Raw genomic sequence first — 24,905 nt, 5'->3', positions numbered from 1 at the left:
TCAGTTTAAATTGAGAGAAAGATAAAGTATTCCATTATTAGAAGTCCAATAGTTGAATAAAAACTGAACTTTTACCAGTGGCTACTCCCTAAGTTCCTTTGAATGTTAGACAAATTCTCAACAGCTGAGAAATGTCAGAGTTCTCCTCAAGCCAACAGTTTTACATTCACCAAAGATCTCTCCCTACCTGTTATGTACAAAACCCACTGATGACATCTGTGCCTTGTGATATTTTTCATTTACTTTAATGGATTTTGAGCATTCACTTTTGTTGCATATATATCTCTTACAGAGCTCCCCAGAGTTGACCATCAGTTCTTAAAGATGAAATTTTTCCACCTTTGTCACCTATAGGATATGTGTTTTGGGAATCTGTAGATGAGAGCTATCCATGCCTTTAAAATGAGTACATACACTATGACGTGAAGTTGATTTTATAGTATTGGAAAAATTACTTAAATTGATTCCTGAGGAAAGAAAAACAAAAACCAAATCAAAACAAAAGCTAAAAAGCTAGCTATCTTGCAACCCTAAAGCCCTAAAAGATTTTCAGTCATCTCCACATCTCATCTAACATGTTACTGCCTAGACTTTTTCAGAAAGACAAATTCCATAAGTAGACCCAGTATAACTTTAGTTCTGGGTAAGAACTGTTTTTTGAAATGGGCCTTCTGTGAAAAAAAAAAAAAAAAAAAAAGCTAAAACTGGTAAGGAAAAATTAATTAAAAGTTAGCTGATTCAGTTATGGCAACATCACAATGAAATAATATCCTATACTCAGATTCACAGAATTGTAGAATGGTTCAAGTTGGAAGGGATCTTGAAGATCACCTAGTTCCAATCCCCCGCCATGGGCAGAGACACCACCCACCAGACCAGGTTGCTCAAAGCTGCATCCAGCCTGGCCTTGAACACTGCCAGGGAGGGGGCAGCCACAGCTTCTCTGGGCAACCTGTGCCAGTGCCTCACCACTCTCATCATAAAGAATTTTTTCCTTATATTTAACCTATATCTACCTGCTTTCAGTTTAAAGCCATTCCTCCTCATTCTATCACTACACTCCCTGATAAAGAGTCCCTCTCCATCTTTCCTGTCTGTCCCCTTTAAGTACTGGAATGTCTCCCTGGAACCTTCTAAAAACTGAATCCCAAGAATCTCAGTCTTTCCTCATAAGGGAAGTGCTCCAGCCCCCTGGTCATCTTCATAGCCACCTCTGGACCCATTTGAATATGTCCATCTCTTTCTCACGTTGGGGGCCCCTGAGCTGGACGCAGCACTCTAGGTGGGGTGTCACCAGAGCAGAGTAGAGGGGGAGAATGACCTCCCTGCTGGCAACACTTCTCTTCATGCAGCCCAGGATGTGGGCTTTCTGGGCTGCGAGTGCACATTTCTGGCTCATAGTCAGTTTTCCATCCACTAATACTCCCAAGTCCCTCTTTGCAGGGCTGCTCTCAGTTCCCTCATTGCCCAGCCTGTATTTGTGCTTGGCATTGCCCTGATCCATGTGCAAGACCTTGCACTTGGCATTATTGAACATCATGAAGTTTGCACAGGCCCACCTCTCAAGCCTGTCAAGGTCCCTCTTCATGGCATCCATTGGTGAACATGCTGAGGGTGTACTCAATCCCACTGTCCATGTTGCTGAAAAAGATGTTAAACAGCACCGGTCCCAATACCAACTCCTCAGGTTCACCACTCATCATTGCTCTGCACTTGGACATCGAGCTGTTGAGCGCAACTCTTTCAGTGCAACCATCCAGCCAATTCCTTATCCACTGAGTGGTCCATCCATCCAATCCACATCTCTCCAATTTAGAGACGACGATATTGTGCGGGATAGTGTCAAGTGATTTGCACAGTTACAGGTAGATGATGTCAGGTGCTCTTCAATTATGCACCAACACTGTAACCCCTGTAGTAGAAGGCCATCAAATTTGTCAGGCATGATTTGCCCTTAATGAAGCCATGATGGCTGTCACCAATCACCTCCTTATTTTCCATGTGCCCTAACATAGTTTCCAGTAGGATCTGCTCCATGATATGTGCTATATTATCTATAAATATGCTTGGAAAGTGGAAAGATCATGACAGTGAAATGTGAGAGCAAATTCTGTGCAGAAGCATATGCTGTAACCCCCAAAAATTTCTGTGAGCACAGAAAACTAATTTAATTTTAGCTTTTGGCACAAGTACTCTGCTAGTCTCTGAGGTCTTAGAAACGGTATTTGAAGATTGTGTTTTCATCATAATTTTTATTTTCTTTTTCTTCTAAGTAGTGTATCATTTCGTTGACTAAAATAAATGAGAAAGTTCCTTGTATATTCTCCTCAATATCACGTAGGTTACAGCTTTTAATAAATGTAATATTTAGTTTTACTTTCAAGTGTAGATGCCAAAGCAAGTTTTATGTAACCTGACAGCTACTTTCTGCATGGCTGTTATTCAGGGCATTACAAAGCCTTTGTAATAAATAAATTTCCTTTCAGATAGATTTAACTGAAATTATCAAGCTGTTTGGTTTTTAATGAATTAGATGTTTATTAAGTGAGAATAAATTAAATTATTTGCATCAATTTAAATACTATGTTCCACTAACTGACCGATCTGAATTACTAATGAGTCACAAAAAGGAAATTTGTTATTAGTGATAAGAGGATCATTTCTCAATAATCTTTTAAATTATTCAGAGAAATAATACTCTGAACATTTTAATATGTAACATGAGTTTGCAAAAACATTTATCTCAAGTATTTTTTTTTTAAATGAGTACAAAATATCCTAAGCAACAAAGAGAAAAGCATTATTAGGTACACGTATAAATATATGTATAATCGAATACAAAGCTACCAGCATGAATTTATGACTTCACACAAGATTAGCTTTGCTTTTCAGAAAAATTCAATTTCAACATCTGATGGACATAAAGACTTATTTTTCCACATTTAGAAATCACCTCATTATAATGAATAGTAACTGCAGAAGCCTTAATATCATAAAACTTGCTATCATTACACTACAAATAGGACTTATTTTCACTCATTAAAGCTGGTTTTGAACCAGATGAAAGAGCAGGGTAGCTATAAAATGTAACAAAACTTTAATAGCCCTATCAGGTGAAAAATATTAGTTGGGGAATGTTATGAATAAATATGGACATGTTTATAGAACAAGGCAAAATTGTATTTTCATTCTGCAAAAAAAAGCTTATGTTAGATATAAAAACATTCAGATGTAACCAAGCTTCACAGTAAATTGGGAGCTTAAAGTGAGTCTGAATCTGATTTTAAAATAAAAAGCTAAATTGTACACACAGCTAAAGGTAAATATAGCATTTCTTTAAATCAGTGTTAAACCAACATTTTTCTCCCATTCTGCTTCAAATCTCAGGAAAATTAATTTAAGTTTTATGATAATATCATGATATATACTAGGGTAAGTAAAAGCAAAACATACCCTTTTTGTATTTCATCTAGGATTAAATAGAATGAAAATTCCTAGGGAGATATCTGGATAGCTTAGAGGAAAATATAAAGTCTTTTATTCTGTCATGATCAGAGGCACAGTATGACTAGAGCAAATTGAGCATAGTTAGGGGTGTGTATATATATATATATATCTATATATCTATATAAGCATTTGAACAAAATTAATTCTACTTTTCCTATTTTCTTATTTTCTAAATGACTAAGAAATACCCTCTGCAGTCAAGTAACACTTGCATTTCTACATACAACTGTTACAAGAAGTTTTTATTAGCAAGGGTGTCCTTGGTAGTTTATGTAGAGAACAGAACCCAAATAACCTGGATACTAACCTAGCCACTACCTAAACATGCAAACATTCCTTTTAAGCCTATATTCCTGTGAAACTAGACTTTTGTGATGAGTCTACACAATATATTTCTGTCTGTCTCTGTCTTGATATCTTGTTAACCTGATGGTTCATTCAACAAAATATAAGAGAAGGTTAATATTTTTAAATATAAGCAACCTCATGCATAATTTCTAGGAATAAGTAGTTTGGAAGAGGAAAATGAAGCTTCAAGCATCCAGAAGATTCTTTCAATACATATATGTTATATAAATATATACATATATATATATATATATATATATATATATGATTGTTACTGCGCTTGTATAGCTGAAGATGACAGAAGTTTGCTCCATACAATTGTGATGTATCTGGGCATAAGATTTGTGCCTGTGTGCATTTCCAGTGCACTTAGTCATCCTAAACAAGCTCCAGGGAATACCCCAGTTAGTCTCTGCATAGATCATACAATGGACTGATTTGTAGGGAGTTCACTGAATTTCTTGGCAGTCACATTTTCGTCAGAAGACAAAGTGAGCCAAAAGCAGACAATGCCTGATGATTCCTGCTGGGCTTTGGTTCTACACCCCACCACCTCAGCCCTGACCATTTAAATGGCACCCAGCATCTCTTCCATTGCTCCTTTTCCTCACTAGGAAGGAAAGATTTTGTTCAGTTAAAGAGACAGCAAAAACAAGTATCATGAATTACCTAACCAGATTTTCAAAAAAATGCTGTTTGCTTTGGCCCTCCACTTGAAATTAGGTCAAAGAACAGGCTGAAACTCATTTTAGCTGGAGAAGATGGTGAAATAACACTGTGCACAGATTTAAATTCCTTTGGGGCTCTGTATAAGGAGCCTGAGAACCAGATCCTCTGCATAAGTGGGAACTAAAAATAATAGAGACTTAACATACTTTCATTAACAGTAATTTGCAGTATAAGGATCACTTTCTTTAATTGGAAACTTAACAAAAGAGTTCATAATAATTTGCTGCTGCCAAATAATATCAAGATTGCTGTTCAAGTAAGTGCAACTGTGGAAAATTAGCAGATGACTACAGAACATTCTTTTGATTCTTCATGTATTTGTGTTCATAAATCCTTGGTTACTGATGATCAACTCTTCACTGCAGTTCTATTAAATTATATTATTTTGTGTTTATACAGATGAATGAATTAGCTACAAACCAAATGATAATTCACACAGCTCAAGCTATTTAAAAGGATATAAATGGTTTGATTAATCTCCAAGGACAAGACTGGCATATAAGGTTCAATTCTTCCACACACAGTGGAGTACTGTGAAGTTACAGTGCCTAACAGGATATTTTGCAATGTATAATATTTTAATCCTATATTTTCAATTTTCAGCTGTGTTTATATCATATTATCTTAGAATGAAGTTGTTAATTTTTATAAGAAAATACTCTATAAGTCTATACTCATGGTAATGTCATCCCTTCCCTGCAGGATATGCTGCAACAGGAAGCATCTTTCCCAGTCCTAATTGGTTTCTTTAAGAATCTATTTGGTTTGTGACAAAATGTGTCTACTTGTTCATGAGTTCTTAGCAGATATGTTTTATATAAGTTTCAAAATATCATCTTCTCTCTGGCTTCAGGGAACATAGGTAGAATAATCTTTTTCAAGTAAATAAATATTTGTAGAGTGCATTTCTTTTACAAAACTACACTTTTTTTTTTTTTTTTTTCCCTGTGGTATGGAAAGATGGAAGTAAATAAGATTAATGATAGTATGTCAGGTGTTTAGAAGTATCTTGATATACCCACTGCCTGCTTTTTGAGATACAAATGTTTGTTAAATGGCCTGGAAAACAAATATATTTTCCTACAGTTTTGGAAATTGAACCTATTAAAATTTTGATTAAAGACTTTAGATTAGTTTCTGATATCAGTCCATTAATAACGGCAAGAGTAACTGATGTTAGGATCTGGTTTTCCCTGTTTTCTTAAAGTTGTCCTGTTTGACGGAAGTTGTTAGCTGAATCTCAGTTTTCACTAGGAAGATAAGTAAGTAATAACATTTGAATATGTGAGGCAGTGTGACAGTCTGACAAAACCATAGCTAATTTCTCAAACATTCAATAAAGAAATTTGGTAAAGGAGACGGTCTCTATGGACACAGCAGGCAATGTCAGGAAGACGCAATGAGAGGAGGGGCTTCTACAAAGATGGGACCACACTTCTGTGAAGCTGAACTTCCCTGTCTTGAGTGACACTGGAAAGAACCAATACCGAATCCATTTTCATCACACATGCACTGAGAAGGAAGATCAGACAATGGTCATACCTGCAGGGAGGGGGAAGTAACTCCCCCATGACCCCCAAGCCCATCGACCCATTTCCAGAAGAATCTGAAGGTAGGAACTATGCATGCACCAGAGAAAAGAGAATTTGAGAAGCATAGACTGTGCATGATGCCTAATTAGTCTAATGAGTCCAAGTACCCCCCCAGAGGAGAGGCAAGGAATTATAGGACACGTTTCAAATCCTTGAGTGGCAGTGCCCTCCAATACTGGGCCCGTAGGCTGGCTGGACCAATGTTGGAGCCAGGACTGGTGAAATCTCTTTTTTGTCTTTCTACCTCCTTGCCTCTCTCGCTCTCTTTTCGTCTCTTACTCTCCTTTTCTCTCTCATTCCCGTATCCCTGAGTATAAGGCAAGGCTTGTTAGGACATGTTTATGGCTTGTTGGAACATGTTTAAGGCTTGCAGCTTGTTGGTGTATGTTATGGGATCTGCTGCTTGTGGGTGTATATTGTATGGTTTGTGGTTTGTATGAGGTTTGCTGTGAATTGAAGAATCCCTGGTGTCATTTCACCTTAATACTGACCTGGGAATTGGCGAATCTGAGTTGTCAACCCAAGAAAGTCTTATTTACTGAGAGGGAAGTGATACTCTCTCCTCCAGTACTCTCACCTCTCTCTCTTGTTGGCAGTTTGCTCTTCCCACCATGTCTCCAGTTCATACATCCTGTTAGCTGGTCAACAGATATAAAGCTATGGTTGATTCAGAGGAATGTATTCATTTACAGGATGTGGAGGATTGACCCCAGAAAGCAGATCAAACACCCACACTTTCTTTTGCTCACTCTCCTCTCCCTGTGCATGGGGAGAAAAATAGAAGGAAGGTGAAAGTCATGGGTCGAGGTAATGACAATTTCATAATAAAAGCAAAAACTGTGGTTGCAAGTGAAATAAAAAGAGAAATTGTTTTACTACTGCTCAGCAACAGTCAGATTTCTATCCAGTGGAAAGTATGACTTCCAAATGCATATATGTTGCTCGGTAAAATAAATGCCATAACCATTAATGTCCCCATTTCATCATCCTTCCCTGATTTTTGAATTGCTAAGTGTGATATGATTTTAAATTTCCCTTTTGTCAGTTTGGGCCAACTGTCTTGACTATGTTCTCTTCAAAACTCTTGGTCCCTTCCACCTTACTGACTTTGCAAGCCAGTGGGTGGGAGGGAAGAGAAGGTCTTGATACTGCACAAGCCCTTTTCAGCAGTAGCCAAAATACCGTTCTGTTATCAACACTGTTTTAGCCACAAATGCAAAGCATAGCACCATACAGACTAACATGAAGAAATTTAACTTGATAATTTCATCCCAGCCAGACTCGGTAGATAGGAATACAATGTATATTGAAAGCATATTGATAAACATATTGATAAGAAAGTATATTGCCAGCTGGAGGCTGTCTCACAAAATAGATAAGAGGTTGAGTTACAATTGACTTTTTCTAACTAGAGATACTGATTTGGATCTTTATCTTGTGTCCAACTCAGCTCCTGGTTTTAGAAATATTCTTAGAAATTTCAGATCTTTGAATCCTTTGCTCCTTGGCTGAAGTTACTGAATGAGCAGAAAAATTATTAGATAGGGAAATAAAAGACTAAAGTGAAGTGTACAGCCCCATCAAACAAGTCTTGCTTTCTAGGATTCTAGGCAGCTCTCCTTTCTCTTCTAACTTTTCCAATGTTATACTACATAACCAATTAAAAGGACCATGGAAAAAGAAGTAAATGGTTATGTGATTGAGTTTACTGATAGTACAAAATTAAAAAGAGCAGTACACAGCAAAGAAGAGTGCTACAAATATTTCACATTCTCTGCTTTTCCCCTTTTAGTAGAACACCAGAGGCCTGCCTGGTATCGTCCACCTGCATAATCTCTTATAACATCCTATGCACAAATTCTTTCTACTCTTCTGAAACAAAATGTTCCATCACTTAGTAATGCAGCACAACAAAGGAGAGGACCTCTGGGGTTGTTCAGTCCTGTCTTCTGAAATTTCAAGCATAAAATAATGAAGAAGTTTTTTGCCTAAATTTTCTAAAAGGTAGTTATATGGATAAATTAAATAATGTAAAACAGTCTGGAGGTCCCTGTTTCTATATACTGGCTATAAGACACTCCAGATTGAGTTGCTCAGAGCTAAAGATACTTAAAATTAGGTAAAATGAATATACTTTAGATGCTGAGTATGGAAGAGCCTACAAAACAACTACACCACACAGCAAAACCCAGCAAAAAGCCTCAATACTTTAAATAAATGTAAAACATACAGCAGAAGACCATGAAACCCTATATCTCTAGTGACCTACAGAAAGAGGAAAGATCAAGGCTGATTTAGGTCCATTCAGGTTTTTATGAAATAAAATTCATAATGGTTTTATGTAAAGTTTTTACCAAAACTCACGAATGAACACATGAATCCTTACTAGTCCTTGACTATCCAATTTTGGAAAAAATGATATTCTGACTCCAGGCTGGGTAATCAGTTTAATCCAGAGTGTAAAAAGGCAACCAATTTGGGCAATGAACTCTACCTAATGCAATAAAACACACATAGCTTGCAAAAAAGCCACCAAAATAACAACAAAAAAACTCAGCCACATTCCACTATCTTTTCAAACTTCACAGAGTCAATAAAATGCAATTCTACAAAGTATTCTTGTCTCTTGGAATTTTTTTGCAAATGCATCTATGGGCTCAGCAAACTGCACTTTAAAGTAATATTGATTCTTTGCCTCACAAAGATATGCAGATGATTATTTCATAAGTTCATTTACCAGATGATCTGAAACCTTGTATAATTTTCAGCCTAAACTTATTCTTAGACATTTAACATGTACTAATATTATTCTTAAAATTAAAGGATTTTTCTTGCATTGATACGTATACTCTCTCAATGTAGTTACAAAAAGTCATTATATCCCCACTTAGCCTTCCTCAGCTAGACTAGACAAACAGAACTCTCCTTAATCTTTTCTTTGTAAGGTAAATATTTCATTCTTTTAATCATATCTCCTCGCTGAATCTGATCCAATTTAAATTAATCATTCCTGAGAGAAGTGATTAGATATGTACACAATATTCCAGATGAGACCTTGCTGATGCCTTGTGTAGTGGTATTTGCATTTGCCTTTCTCCTAGAAGAGTGCATCACTCAAAGCATTCTACAATAGCAGTAACCTTGTTTCATAGCTACATTACTCTGGCAGTTCATACTCAATTCCAACAAATATAAACAGATATTTTTACCCATTTCATCACATCAGATTGACAATGTCCCTTTTGTAGCAATTTTTTATTAATAATTCTTGAAAATGTGCCTCTGAACTTTACAGTATTAAATTGCACTTCAGTTGTCTAATTTCTTGCCTTAGGATGATCAAATCCTCTTGGTGCAGTCACAGCATCTTGTTGCTTAGATATTTCTCAAGCATATACATAGTTTTCATTCAGTATCATAAACAAATAGAGTATATATGATCAGTCCCAATGCTGGAGCTTAAGAGGTATCTGTACTTATTTTTCTCTAGCCTGTCTAGCTGTTTGAGTATAGCTAGGGATAGTCTCCCTCCTAAGAAGCTTCTTTCACATCTCCTGTTAATCGCTGTCATCATCGTGTTTAGTACTAATTTTCCTTCAAGAGCTCTTATCAAATGTTTAGTTTAAATCTGAATAGAAAAGCTTTAGTTTATTAGCCTGTCTAGGAAGTCAGTTATCTAAAAAGATATTAAGTTAGTCTGACACAGTCTGTATGAGATAAAGCATGTCATAATGTAAGTTCCATTTACCTCTATGCCCCTAATTAGTTCTTGTTCAAAATCTGCTCTAATGCTTTCCATAGCATTATAATCAAACTAGCCACGTGAATGATGTTCTTTCCCCATTGCTTTTTATCTTGATGCTACAGTTGTTCTTATCCAAATTTACTATTACCAGATTTATGGATTAATTTTAAATGGCTTCTACTAGATCTGCAATACCATATGCTAATTCATTCAATTGACTTGAATAGATGTTATCAAGCTTCTAAATTCTTTCACACTTAGAAATAACAGTTTTGCTTCTAACTTCTATGCTGTAATTTGTATAACGGTCTTCTTATTTGGAGCAGATAATGTATATTACCCTCACAATGACTCTTACATTAAAAAAAAATAAGAAGCAACAACACAAAAATCCCCACCCATCAAGGTTAGGATTAATTAAAATTTTGGCCATTTCTAGATCTTTGTTGCCTTCTAAGTATACAGAAGTCTCCTGTTTTTCCAGTTTCACCTCGTTATTTATATAATGAAAAATCTATAAATATTAGTGTGTAAAAAAGCATTTTAATGTTTTAGTTTCTAATGCAAGGGTAAGGCCTTCAAAGTATTTAGTCTTTACCTCTTTAACTTCTGAAACATTGTCTTTCTTCTAATGAATCCCTTTTCCCCCGTTTTCTTCTTAATGAATCCCTTTTACACTTTCTTTTTGTCTCTGTTCTTCTTATTAAATCCTTTTTCATGTGATTATTCCTATTGAAAAACCCTTTCATACAAGTATTTATGAATATATGCTCTAATTGTGTTGGCACATTTTACTGGAAAGGAAAATAAGAGTTCCTTAGAGTTTTCTCTAAATTAAAATCTTTAATTTTCCCAAACCAATCATCTTAGTTAATTTATTTGCCCAGTATCCCAAAATTTGACTTTCTAAAATCCCAAGGATTATTTATAGACTTATTTTTGTCTGTTTTGTGGTTTAACTTCAATGGAATCAGTTCATGATTGCTGAATCATAATTTACTGCAAGGCTGCTGTTCTCGTGAACTACTTCATAATGATGACATGATTGTCCAATTATATCTTAATATTACATTGTTAACTGGATTCCTCACTCTTCTCTTAGTTGTATCATTTGTTTCTGTCTCTCTATCACAGATGAAATGAAGAGATGGCATTCTAGAATTTTTGTAGTATTGGTCCTTTTATCTTCCATGACACTTAATTTTCAGCTTGTTCTATAGCAGGGCAGTTCTGAATTGCTCTAATGAGCTCCCACTGGGATCTTGGAGGATAAACTGCTCCAAGAAGATCTCACAAAGGGACTGTACTGATTTGACTTCTACATTACACAGGGCTTTTAGCCCCTTCTCAAAAAATGCATACATTTTTCACCCTCAACTATGGATGATGCATATTAACCTATATTATCAGTTCAGTGTCATTCTAAAAAAACAACATTTCCATGGGTAGCCAGCTTTCCCTAGAGTGAGCTTGCCTTAAATAAACAAGACAGCTTGGGGTTAATATGATGCACTTTACGATTCATTCCTTTAGATTTTTTTATTTAAATAAAATTGTTTAAAAAATGCTAATTCACTTTTTGGTGAAATGAACAGTGTCAGAATAGTCTTTTATTTTTCTTACAACTTATATATAAATCTCCCACAAGGTATTTAATGGATAAATAAAAAAAGAACTTTTCTATCCTACATTTTGATAAATTAAAATAGTATTAAAATTAAAAGTGACTGCGGTCACTGAAGACCACAAGCAAGAAATTTTTCAAAATATATAAAAAGATTTGTTTAGAAATAGTTAGGACATCTAAAAAATTGACAATAAAGCTACAGAGCTGGGTTAAATATCTAAAACTGGAGGATTATTACTATTATTTTTTGTATTGTAGGATCTATTCAGTTTACAGAGCCATGTAGGATCCACAGGGGAAAAAAAAAAAAAAAAAATAGGTACTGCCTCCTCAGTCAAAAAGAATAAGGCAAAATATTATAAGGCAAAACTTTTATCAAAGTCAAATACTGCAAAAATTTAGAAAATTAAAAAACCAATGAATCAGCAATATAGATACAGTAAGTAAAATATCCGCTCAACATTTTTTTAGGGCAGTCTATTGCCTCGCTTTCTATAGATCTCAGTGTTGCCATCCTTGAACAAAGATCTGTGAACCTTATTATACCTTTTTTTTTTTTTTTTTCCTCTTTATCTTCTCAGGTATATTCCAAAGTCAAGAAATTCCCAGAATAACAAATGGATGCTCAGCACCTTTCTTTCTTTCTTGTTACCACCTGCCTTCATTTACCATTGACAGTCTTTACACAAGATTATTTTGAAGTAAAGGAAACGTGGTTAGCATGCATGATCTTCCTGGATTAATAACCCTGCTGTTGCTTTTCATGTCTATTGCCATCTCTGGTCTCTCCGGTTACATAGATTTTTTTGTGTTGCAATGCGTCATTCATCACAGTTCATTCAGTCTGTGATATTCTGTATCTTCAGTGGAAAACTGCCACAAATTCTATCAAACAGTTCAGATCTGGAATTTCACTTTGATAATTTCATGTCATACACAAGACAGATACATATTATTTCCAAAATATGAACATACATTTTTACTCATCATTATCTGCATATAAGCCTGCTACACAGGCTTGAGCTGAGGGTTTTCTGAACAGGGCCACTCAGGGGATATTAATTATATGTTTGTTGGTTCATAGTTACACAATTATTTTATTATTTCAAACTCTGCATACATTTTGAACAGAATTATTAAAAAAAAGGCTCTAACTTCATAAGTTGCCTGTGATAAAAGTACCTGCTCATTTTGTTTCTTCTGCCAGCTTGTTAGGATGGGAGCAGGGACCTTTCTCTTACACGAGCCCCAAAATCAGGTTTTCAAGTCCTGGCAAGGTCATTGTAGAATACAAAGGAATTCAGAGTGGCTTTGTGTTTCAGGTAGTAAAATTGGTGTTCTTGGTTCCCTATTTACAGTCACCATTAAAAACCTGTGTAATTTTCTTAGACACCTAGAACAAGAATTCATTAAAAATTTTTAAGTGCTCAGTATTCAGTAAGGCTTTCATTTTGCAGTATCCCATATTTCATTTTACCTTAGCTGTTAAGAGTTTTTCTAAAGAAATTTCTCATTTGACAGTCTTTTAAATGGTAATAAAGATGGTAATAACTTCTCTTTTTGTGAAAATGAGAAATGTTATAGTAGAAAATCTTACAATATAGGTCTGGAAAGGTCATCTAGTTCCTGCCCTGAGGCAGAATCACTTCTACCCAATGGTTAGCTGAGAAGGTCAAAAGCTGTTTTTACTGCTGTCCTTGTTGAAGTCAGATCTTCCTTCACTCAAGATGGAAGAAGACAAATTAAACAAAAGACTGGAGAAAAGAACAGCACACACAACAGGCAGTCTGAGCTGCTCCTTTAAGACCCTCCAAACTCGTAGAAACATCAGGCTATTTAAGAGACCACTTTTAAGCCACTCTTCCCCTGTGGCTCACAGCAGCACTGTGATAAAGATAGTCTTAGTTCACTAAACTGGCTTTCTTTATCAAAGGCAAAAAAGACAAAGATAGGGAAGAAGAAAACAATAAGGTAGAGAAAGAAAGCGTATAATAATGTTTGTTTCATAATGCAGCCAATTTTTACACTCTAGATTATGTCCAAGATCTTGCCAAAGCCAGTGAAGACAATGATATAGTATGAATAGTGTAATTTGCTTTTATTCAGAATGTTTGACACTAAAGATCAAACAATTGAGATGGTTGAGTGAGTGGAGATTGAAAGGACAAAGGTTTGCTGCCAGATTTCCCCATGAAGACACTTTTAAGACTTCATAAAAAATCAAGAGATGAAAAAGCTCAGCTGCTCAGTATTTTATTGAAAGTGCATTCTGGGCAAATTTTTAATGTACCACTTCAGGTGCATTGATTTTTTGCTCCCCTATTTCTCCCATTTATGATACATGGTATCAGCTTAGCCCTTTTTTATTTAATCAGAGGTTTTTTTATTATACTCATTGACACTAATTCAGTCCTCTTTGATTATTACAATTTCTTTCAATACGCAAAGTTAGTTTTTTGTTACTGTGATGTTTGTAATACTCATCTTTACTTTTATGAGCATCTACATAGGAATGTTCACATCTGTTATAAAAACAAATAGGCTTTGGTTTTGTTACTTTACACTGAGTAAACTGAAACAGGATAGGAAGACTTAGCTTGAGATGTAAACCAGAAAGTGTCAGTGGCAAATTAACATAAGAGAAAATAGACAAATGCTACATCTATTAAATAAACTGTGTGAAATAGTGTATAAAAACCATCATAATCTTAAAGTTTCATTTAAGTTTGCTCTTTTGAAAATGAGCTCTTAAGTGCCAAATATTCAGGTGACTGAGGAACCACACTGTCTTTACATACTTTCATTATTATTTACAGAAGCACTAATGAAATATTTAAAAACATAAATATTACCGACATATCACAATTATAGTCCCCTTCATTAGCTGGTTTCTTTAAATATGTCATTAATTGCTATACATAAAACCTCACTATCTTGAAGTTACAAGCAAGCAGTAGATGCCTTATCTCACAAATGTGTCTAAATGGCAGCTTCTACAGAGGTTGAAGCCTCTTACCTAGTATTTAAAAAGGGTAATAAAACCATCATACAGGCAACTAGTAATTCACTATCAAACTGTTCTATGACATTTCAAACTCACCATTGATTGGGCTGTGACAGCCCAGCCAATGAGGAGAGAATGGATTTATTTAGTTGCTGCTGCTGCTATGGAAATGTTTAAAATTTCAAGTTCAAGCAGTATCATCCAGATAGATCATACACAACTAGTGGTTTTGAAAAATCTGTTTACTATTTTCAGATACAACGTAACATTTTATTATTAGAATTACTGATTTTGCAGTATCTGCCAAATGTTAATTCAGATGTTAATATTAAATCCCAGGATCAGAAAACTTTGGATGAAAACATAGATTAAAAAGACAAAATGATAGGTTGTTAGGGCTGTTGTCAAGCACTACTTTTAAAACAAGTCTGGCTCTTGGCCCTTAGGGGTCCATTTAGAAAGGAAATACTGAACAGTCCTTTTAATTTGAATCATGACTGCTCTACTTGCTTAGAACACCTTAGGAGACTTTCAGAGGATCCCACAGCACTACATACCTGAGGTTGGGTCTTCTTCTGCAATATATAGCAGGTTCCCATTTCTCCCAACATTCTCTTTTCCTGTTGCAGTGGCACTTGCCAAAGCCATTATTTGTTTAGTATACAGAACGTAAACTTGTTTTAGTGCATCCTGGTATTTCTACATGTACTTATTATTTGTAATGTCTCATGTTTCCTTGATATTGAAAAGCAAGATACCATTTCCTCTACTTGCATTGTTTTCCCCATGAGTAGTGAAACAACAAAAGACACTGTAACATAAGACAGTTTTAAGAAAGATTAATTTGTCATTGCTCTGGATGCAAGGTCATGCAATATTAATAAAATTATTCATGATTTGGTAATATTTGTTACAGGATGATACTGTATAAACTAGAAGTATGATACCGTATGATACTGTATAAACTAGAAGTATGTGCTGCTGCAGAAGGGCTTACTTTAGAAGAGCAGAGCAGAAAAGAAGAACAAAATTTAGAATAGAATAGAATAGAATAGAATAGAATAGAATAGAATAGAATACAATACAATACAATACAATACAGCACAATAGTTCATTTGGAAGGGACCTTCAATGACCATCTAGTCCAACGGCCTGACCAGCGCAGGGCTGATGAAATGCTAAAGCATGTTTTTAAGGGCACTGTCCAAATGCCTCTTAAACACTGACAGGCTTGGGGCATTGACCACCTCTTTAGGAAACCTGTTCCTGTGTTTGACCACCCTCTTGGTAAAGAAATGTTTCCTAATGTCCAGTCTAAACCTCCCCTGATGTAACTTTGAACTATTCCCATGAATCCTCTCACTGGATGCCAGGGCGAAGAGATCAGCACCTCTCTCTTCTTGTCCCCTCCTCAGGAAGCTGTGGAGACCAGTAAGGTCACCCCTCAGCCTCCTTTTCTCCAAACTAGGCAAGCCCAAAGTCCTTATCTGCTCCTCACAGGACATGAACTTCAGACATTTCACCAGCTTTGTTACTCTCCTCTGGACACATTCAAGGACCTTCATATCCTTCTTAAACTTTGAGGCACAGAAGTACACACAGTACTCAAGGTGAGGCTGCTCCAATGCTGAATAAAGTGGAAGAATCACCTCTTTTGACCAGCTGGTTATGCTCTGTTTGATGCATCCCAGGATGCGGTTTAACCTTTTGACTGCCAGGGCACACTGCTGTCTCATATTGAACCTGCTGTCCCAGCACCCCTGTGGACATTTGAATTCAACAAACAGCCAGACACCACATGGCTGGCTGTCCACCTCCCCCTCCCCACTCTGGTAAGATAGGGGAGGGACAAAATAAGAGAATTCGTGGGTTGAGTAAAAAGAAAGAATTTACTAAATGTAACAAGAGAACAACAGTAACAGTAGTGAGTTCAAAAAAACCCTGGGTAAAATGCACCAGCGGCTTACCAAGCACAGCGACCACACCCCACACACACCCCACACACACCCCCAGCAACAACACAACCCAACGAGCAGACAGCGTGCAAGCAAGAAAGAGACAGACCAAGCATGATACCGCGCACCTGGGCATGACATCACATGGAATGAAATACTCCAATGAAAAAAACCTTCATCCTGGTTGAAACCAGGATAACTCCCAGATCCCTTTCTTCAGGGCTGTTCTCCAGCCACTCCTCTCCCAATTTATACCTGTGCCCAGCATTACTCCATCCCAGGTTCTGAATCTGGCATTTGGACTTGTTAAATTTCATTCCTTTAATAATTGCCCACTGCTCTAATCAATCTAGATCCCTCTGCAAGGCCTCTTGTCCCTTGAAAGACTCAACAGCACCCTCCAGTTTGGTATAATCTGCAAACTTGTTAATGGTACATTCAACTCCTGGATCCATATCATTGATAAATATATTGAACAGAAATGGCCCTAGAGGCCTGAGGAACACTGCTGGTGACTGGTCACCAGCCGGATGTAACTCCATTCACTACAACCCTTTGAGCTCTGCCATTCAGCCAGTTCTTCACCCAGCGCACTGTGAACCTGCTCATCTCACAGTTGGACAGCTTGTCCAGGAGGATGCTGTGAGAGCCAGTAGCAAAAGTCTTCCTAAACTGAAAAAAGACTACATCCACCACCTTCCCTTCATCCACTAGGTGGGGGACCTTATTGTAGAATGATATCAAATTAGTTAAACAAGATTTTCCCTTTGTGAACCCATGTTGACTGTGCCTGATGATTGCATTGTTCTTTAAATTCCTTTCAATAGCACCTCTGAAAGCCAAGAAAAATTAGAAGGAAAATTGGCTATAAGGAAAAATGCAGACAGAGAAATCTGAAAAGAAATTGGTTACACTTGAAGAAGGATGACAGGATTGCGAATTCTGGAGTAATGTTCATCTAAATATTCATTCTGGTTCATTGTGAAATAAAAGCAACAAATTAAAATAAAATACAGAGCAAATGGAGTAAAGGTGAATAAATTACAGTCACGTATAAATCAATAACATTCAAAATCAGAAGAATCCATTACCTCATTAACTATAATATATATCCACTGTTTTACTACTAGTAGTAGCATGCTATTTCTGTCCTTTTTCATGTCCTCCTAAACCAGGAAGAATATTAAAAAAATAAAACCCAATACACACAATGGTATGATCTCAGAGCTATGGAAAACTTTTAATGGAACTGATATCTTAGACTGCTTAGGACAATAGTAGAAAAAAAAAAAAATGTTCCTTTTACCCTTTTTAAAGATTGTATAATTACATATCTTCCCAAGTGGCAGTTCTGAAAATTTACCCAACTAGAGTGCCACAAAGAAAATGAGACCCAGATCAGGTGGGTTTCCTGCACTTCCCCATCATCTAGTCTGATGCAAGAATTTATGGTGACATGATCAGAGACATGAGTCAATATCCTGATTTTCTTAAAAAACTCCCACAAGTTGCCAATTTGTCATTCAATGAAAATGCCAAAAGGATTCACTAATAGTAATTTTTAAATTAGCTGTCTCAAAAAACTTGAATGACAAAATCTCTAAGAGACCTCTAGCCCACTGGTGTTACCAGAAGACAGAAAGATATTGTGTCAGTACTCAGAAAAAATAAAGGAGACTGACCTACTAAATAGAAGCTGACTAGTTTGTCTTAAAACCTTAGGGAGAAAAGGAAAAAATCATAGAGGATTAAAATACTAAACAACTGAAAGAAGAGTGTTATTTGAATGAATTTTTTTATGGATCTTGTCAAACACAACTGATTTTTGCGAGATTAAAAATTGGTAACTGAAAAGACATAATACACTAAAGCTTCTGGAATATATTCAATATTAACATTTTATTTTGATTAAGAATGTATTGAAATAGCAATGAATAACGTGTTCAAACAGTTTGCAAAAGTATTAGTGGAAGGTTTGCACAGAAACCTACCTTTTCTGATAGGATCTTATTAATATTGACATTATACTTGATAATGTTCAGCAGCTGTATCAGTTATCGAGACATCAGACTTAACATCTGCTGATGCTTTCAGATAATGCCAGACTTATTAGAAAGATAAATAATGGCAAAGGACAGCCAAAAGAAGTCCTGTATCAGAGAGACCAGAAAACTCTGATTGTCCAGTGGCTCAGCCGTACAGTGTGAGTCTACAATTAACCTTCTAAATTCTCAGTGAATTAACGTATTGTAATTAAAGTAACAGGTGGACAGAAATAAACAGAATTCCTATACTTTACACAGATATCTCTTGGGATGGTCCAATGAAATGACAGTTAATGCCTCAATCATCCAATAAAGAACTTTGTTAAAGGAGACAGTATCTATGGAATTGCTGGGGCTGTGCAGGTAATGTCAGGAAGATGTGTCGAGAGGAGGGGGTCCCAGGGAGGTGGGACCATGCTTTTCTGGAGCTGAACTTCCCTATCTTGAGTGTAGATCAGTAAAGACCCAGTGGAGAAACTGTTTTCATGATGTATGCACCGAGGAGGAAGATCAGACAATGGTCATACATGCAGGGAGGGGGGAGTAACTCTTCAATGGCCCCCAAGCCCACTGACCCATTTCCAGAAGAATCTGAAGGTACAAACTACACATGCACCCAAGCAAGGAGAATTCTACAAGTGTAGACTGAGCATGATGCCTAATTGCCTGGAGGAGGGACAAGGAATTATAAAAGAACACGAGTCAAAGCCCTGGGTGGTGGTGCCCTCTGGAACTGGACTCCTAGGCTGGCTGGATCAATGCTGAAACCAGGACTGACTGGTGAAATCCTTCTTTTTTGTCTTTTTTTCTCTCTTTTTCTCTCTTTCTCCCTTTTTCTTTCACATACTCATTCTGTATCTATGCATATAAGGCAAGGCTTGTTGGGGCACATTTGCAGCTTGTCAGGGCATGTTAAGATCTGCTGCTAGTCGATGTATATTGTAAGGTCTACAGTTTGTCGGTGTATGTTATGAGGTTTAATGCTTGTTGCAGAGATTGAAAAGCTTACTGACAAAGTTTCATGCCAATATCTGTTGTGACTGAATTAAAAAAAAAAAAAAAAAAATAGTTTTGTGAATTGAAGAACCCCTGGTGTCATTTTACCTTAATCCTGATCTGGGAATCTGCAAATCTGAGTCATCATCCTGAGAAATTGAGAGGTGACATCTCTCCCAAACTCTCATGTATGCAAGAAAAAGTATTTCAAATTATAGCCAAATGCAAAATTATATTTCCAGGAGAAATGAGTGATGATCCATGGGAAAACATTAGCAATAATTACAAGGGTTAAGGAATCTTTGTAAATCCTCACATTACTGTAGTTAAAAATCATCTAGCACAGTCACTGAGTTGGTGAAAAGGATACATATCAAGTAGCAATACTGAGGTGTTTTATTTTATTTATATTAAGGTGAATCATCTTCACATGGTTCTGGTGAAACTGATACTGCAACAAACATACAAAAATACTGCATGCAGTTCTGGTGTTCATTTATTATGATTGTTGAAATATCAGGCAAGGTTTAGAAAGCCTTGAAGCCATAACACCACTGTAATACTTTAAGGGACAAAACAAAATGCCCCTCATAAGTGTACTTGTCTTGTGGTGCTTACAATATGAACCCAGTATGATGTAAATGTCACATGTGTAGATGGGTAAATAGTCAAGTGATGATGCCAGGTAGAGGTCTGTGCTCCCTTTGACATGTGGCTTCTAATACCTGTATTAGCTAACTCAAAAATAACTTGGGTATGACTGAGGGGTAATGAATTTGATAGAGTCTGATAACACTGATATTAGAACTAATAATGCAAAATTGATAACTCTTAGAAGAATATAGAAACAGTCTGTGGTGATACCTTTGAGTAGTTCCCTGCAGCATGAGTTAGAAGTAGAAAACCTATTGTTTTACAACAGAGAAAGGAGATGTTGTTTCAGATAATCGTAAGTATTCCAATATTATCATCTTTGCAACATCATGTAACACAAACATGATGAAACAACAGTCCAGTTGCAAGGCATTACAACACATGCAAGTGTATGAAGTCACAACGTCACTTCACACTGGATATGTCCATATGAATGAGTATTATCTAACAAAATCAGAAATGTATGCAGTAATAAGGAAAGAAAATATTACCTTATCACCAGGGATAAAATTGCAGCGTATAGCATTAGTTTTGAATGAACAAACATAAAATTAATGTTTGGCATTTTATAATTTTTAATGTGCTGCTGAAGAACCAAAAATCTATTCAGAAAACTGATTAATAGAAATATTTTTAGCATCTTCTACCTATTATGCTATAAGATTATTAATAAATAAATAAATAAATTGTATGCTTGGAGCCATATCTATTGAGGAAGTAAACATGGTATCTCAGCCTTTTTATATGTGCTTGGAAATGACGATTTTATGGCAACAGAAGAAAGAAAATATTTGTATGAGTTACATGTCAATTACAGTCAAAAGACATTCCTAACAGCACAGGAGAATGGGGGTCAGCCATTCTGCAATATCGAGCAGAATTTATCAAGTAACCTCTGCGATATTGATATGTCGTTTACATGATATCAAACAGCCTAAGGTTTTTTACTATTATAGACACTTGAAGGTCTTTATTCCTGATTTGTAGGTATGCAAGAACACTCTGTGCAATTCCAGCTGTGTGGCTGTAATGACTGTATGCATTTCTGCTTTTATATAATCTAGAGTCTTAACTGATTAGTGCTGCAGGCTGAGGTGCTTTCTGATAGAGTGTTGTGTTGAGGTGCTCAGCTGTACCAGGTAGATGAGATAGTTGAAGATGGGATCTGTATTTGTTCTGGAATTAAAGTTCATACTCTTTAAGCATGCATTCAGACCAGGTCAGAATCTCAACCTCTATTACCAAGAAAAGTTGACATATATACAGAGTGCTTCTATCAGTCTAAGCGACTGGAAGAGCCAAGGCACAGATAAGGCCAAGCATATTACAGCCCAGCCTACAATATTTTTATCCCAAGGTAGGTTCTTCTTAAGCTGGTTGCAGACAAGCTGAGCTACAACCAGACTCAAAGCACATCGTAAGCAGAAAACATGTAGATCATGAGATATGATACACATTCCTTTTCTCAGTCTCATGCCATTGTTGTACCAGAATATAGTACCAAGATCTTCCTAAAAATCATCAAACATGCTTTGCTCCCAGTGGAAAAAAAAAAAAAAGTTGCTAGCTACAATAAACAAAATTTCCAACAACTGTTAGTTTTCTTGCCAAATATAAGTTATTCTTCTCACCTGAGATGTAATTGTTTGAATTACAGGGCCTATCTGACCATTAAAGACACTCTGGTTACAGAATGAAGAACAAATGAGGAATAAAGATGAAAAGTGAATGGACGAAGATGGATAATGAGAAGGAAACAGAGAAAAGGGAAAACAAAAAGAGAGAAATATAAAGAGAAAAACTTATTTTTCCCAATTATAAGTTAATTCTAATTTGTCATTCAGAATATCATGGTGACATAAGGTGAAAACTCAGACCTTACTACTCTGGAATAGAAAGAATTAACACAGAGCTGATGGACATACTCTTCAGCTGGATTTATTAAATCTCATAGAGGACAGGAGTAGATACCTTTTCATCATCACATGCATTGAAGAAAGGGAGAACAAAATTATGAGATACACAGAATTTCTCCTTTTAAGTAGTGAATTTTATAATTCAAATGAAATATTTTAGGACACGTATCTTGCACTAATTACCACTATACTGTACTGTAGTACAGTTTAAGGTGTATCTTTAATATTTAGACTGGATAATGTAGCTGAACAGATTCACAATCCTAACAGAATTTAAAATGACATATTGAAAAAAACTTTTAAAAGTTTTTGGAAGGTTTCTTAGTTGCATTTTGACTATTATATAATTTATGCCTCTTGGTATAGAAATTGAAAGTACTCTTCTTGTTTGGATTAAAACACTTTCCACGCAGAAAATAATTTCTAATTAAAACAAAAGGTGGTGAGGGAAGAAAGGCACTGTATGCTAAATTTTGAAAAATAAGCTGAAAGTAATGAAACAAAAGAAAAAATTTGCTCATTGGTTTCAAAGAAAAAAATAAGAGGCAATGAAATTTCCCTAATTTCACAACAAATCATCATTTCACACATATAACAACATCAAGAAAGAACTGCAGACTTGATGCTAGTCACAGTGGATGAAAATCAATGATGTATGCAATACAGGGTAACCTGGATGGTCACAAGTGTCTTTTTCTAACCGAAAATTTATGTGCAGAAAGATAGATCATGAACTGAATACATTGATACTTTCAGACAGAACAATAAATATGTCACCATGGTTATTATGTCAGGCCAGGACAGAGATCATCTTTGTTATTTACTTTGTGAAATAAGATTTTAAGAAACTTATTTTTTCAAAGATAATGCTGAATATGTGTGATGTGAATGTGAGGTCCAAAACTTTCAAAAGCCAAAGTGAATGTACATATGAAGAGATCTTCTACATTTGTTAGAGACAAAAAATTGTCAAATGTACGTTGCATTAGTTTGATTTTGCTTACATCAAACTACAAGTCTGGTGCATTTACAGTTGAAATTCTGCATTAGGTCTTTGTGTTAACAGTGATCAAATAGCAACAGTAGGTCTTCATCATTTTTTAAATAGGCAGTGTTGATCTATAACATAAGACTAAAAAACCTGTGGGATTATTCTATGAGACATATTCCCATAGACAGCAGAGAGAGACAACCTAATATACCAGAGGAAGAGTTTCTGTGCTAACTTTGCCTGTTTTTCCAAGTTTCCCTGTTGCAAGTTCCGAGATTCTGTATTGGTAGGGGAGACAAGGAGAGAGACTTTCACAACTGTATGATAAACATAACTTCTTTTTTCTGAAGATTAATTCACGGCCTGTACAAAATCTGCTAATGACTGCTACACCATTCCTAATATCCCCCTGCTTCAGAACATATCATCAACACTTTTATACGATCTCAGTCTTTCTTTGTGGTAGGCAGAAGAGAAGACAGGAACATTCATAAGTATCTGAAAATTAAATCAACTTTTTAATTTTGAACTGTTTCTAGTAGACTGTGTGTATTCTTTGGAAAAGCAGACCATTATTTTGTAAAGCAGAACATTTATTTGTTAAATGGTGGTTCTCAGAAGTACTAAATTAATTTGAAGAAAATGGGGGGGAAACAATCAAAAAATATTGAATAAAAGAAATAAATCACATTATAAATAAGGTGTATAAGAACTAATCTAGATATCTTGCAAGGCAGGCAAGAAACTGTCCAATTAGCCAAACCAAACCAAACTAAAATTTAGAAGATAAAAAAACAGATGAAACTAAATCAAACAAGAAATACAACATTCAGACAAAACTATAATTAAAAAAAAAAAAAAAAACAGATGTTAAAATAAATTTTGTGTTTTCTAAACTGTAGCAGAAAATCAGAACAATGAAGGATAAATAAGAGCTGGAACAACTTCAGGATGTCAAGGTAACAAAAATTTTAAACAAAGGAGAAAAGAAGCAACACTAAACTCCTCTTTTGAATAAAGAAGAGGCAATACAGGAGATCAGAACTGTAGCAATAACATTGTCTGGATGTATGCTTTTTGAATACAGGTGTATATCAACAGTGTTGACATTGTAAATATAATGAACTATTGACCACTCTTTAACCCTGAAGCGAGCAGAAACAACATGACTTACAACTGTGTAACTGAACGCTCCTACTGGTTAGGATAGCTGTACCCAATGATTCCTGGCCCAGTGTATCGCAGCTGAAACTGCCTCATGGACCATGGTAGTATTTATAGTATATGCAATTCTGTGTAGGTACTTGGGTCCATGTCCTGACCTTGATCATATTATAAAAAAGACCCTGGTATTAACAAGTCGTTGTGTCTAGTCATGCTAGCCCACAGACAGAGCACAACTGTCCAATTTTTAATTCTTAAAGTTTTACAACACATGAGAAAAGAAAATTGAATTTTACTATTATCTAGGAAAGTATTTGAGGTCCACATTATATCATTATTGACTTTCTGTTCTTTACAGGTTATGTTACACCTGTGATCTCTATAGAGGGCAAAGCTTAAAATGCATCCTCACAGATTTCAACATGGTTATGTACAAACTAAGGGGAATTAATCAGAAGTGGAGTGTAGGTAGAGGAACAGGGATTAAGAGTGGTTTCTAATGAGCTGGCAAAAAAAGATGTGTATTAAGTCAAAATAGACCAACTTAGTATGTTAGTATACTGCCAAGTCAGTGTGATGGGACCCTGGCCAGAGCCAGCATGAGGGAAAACTAGTTTGTCTCATCTATTTTT

The sequence above is a fragment of the Athene noctua genome, chromosome 1 (assembly GCF_965140245.1).
Source record: "Athene noctua chromosome 1, bAthNoc1.hap1.1, whole genome shotgun sequence".
In the NCBI taxonomy this organism is placed as follows: Eukaryota; Metazoa; Chordata; class Aves; order Strigiformes; family Strigidae; genus Athene; species Athene noctua.
This window is presented reverse-complemented; position numbering follows the sequence as displayed.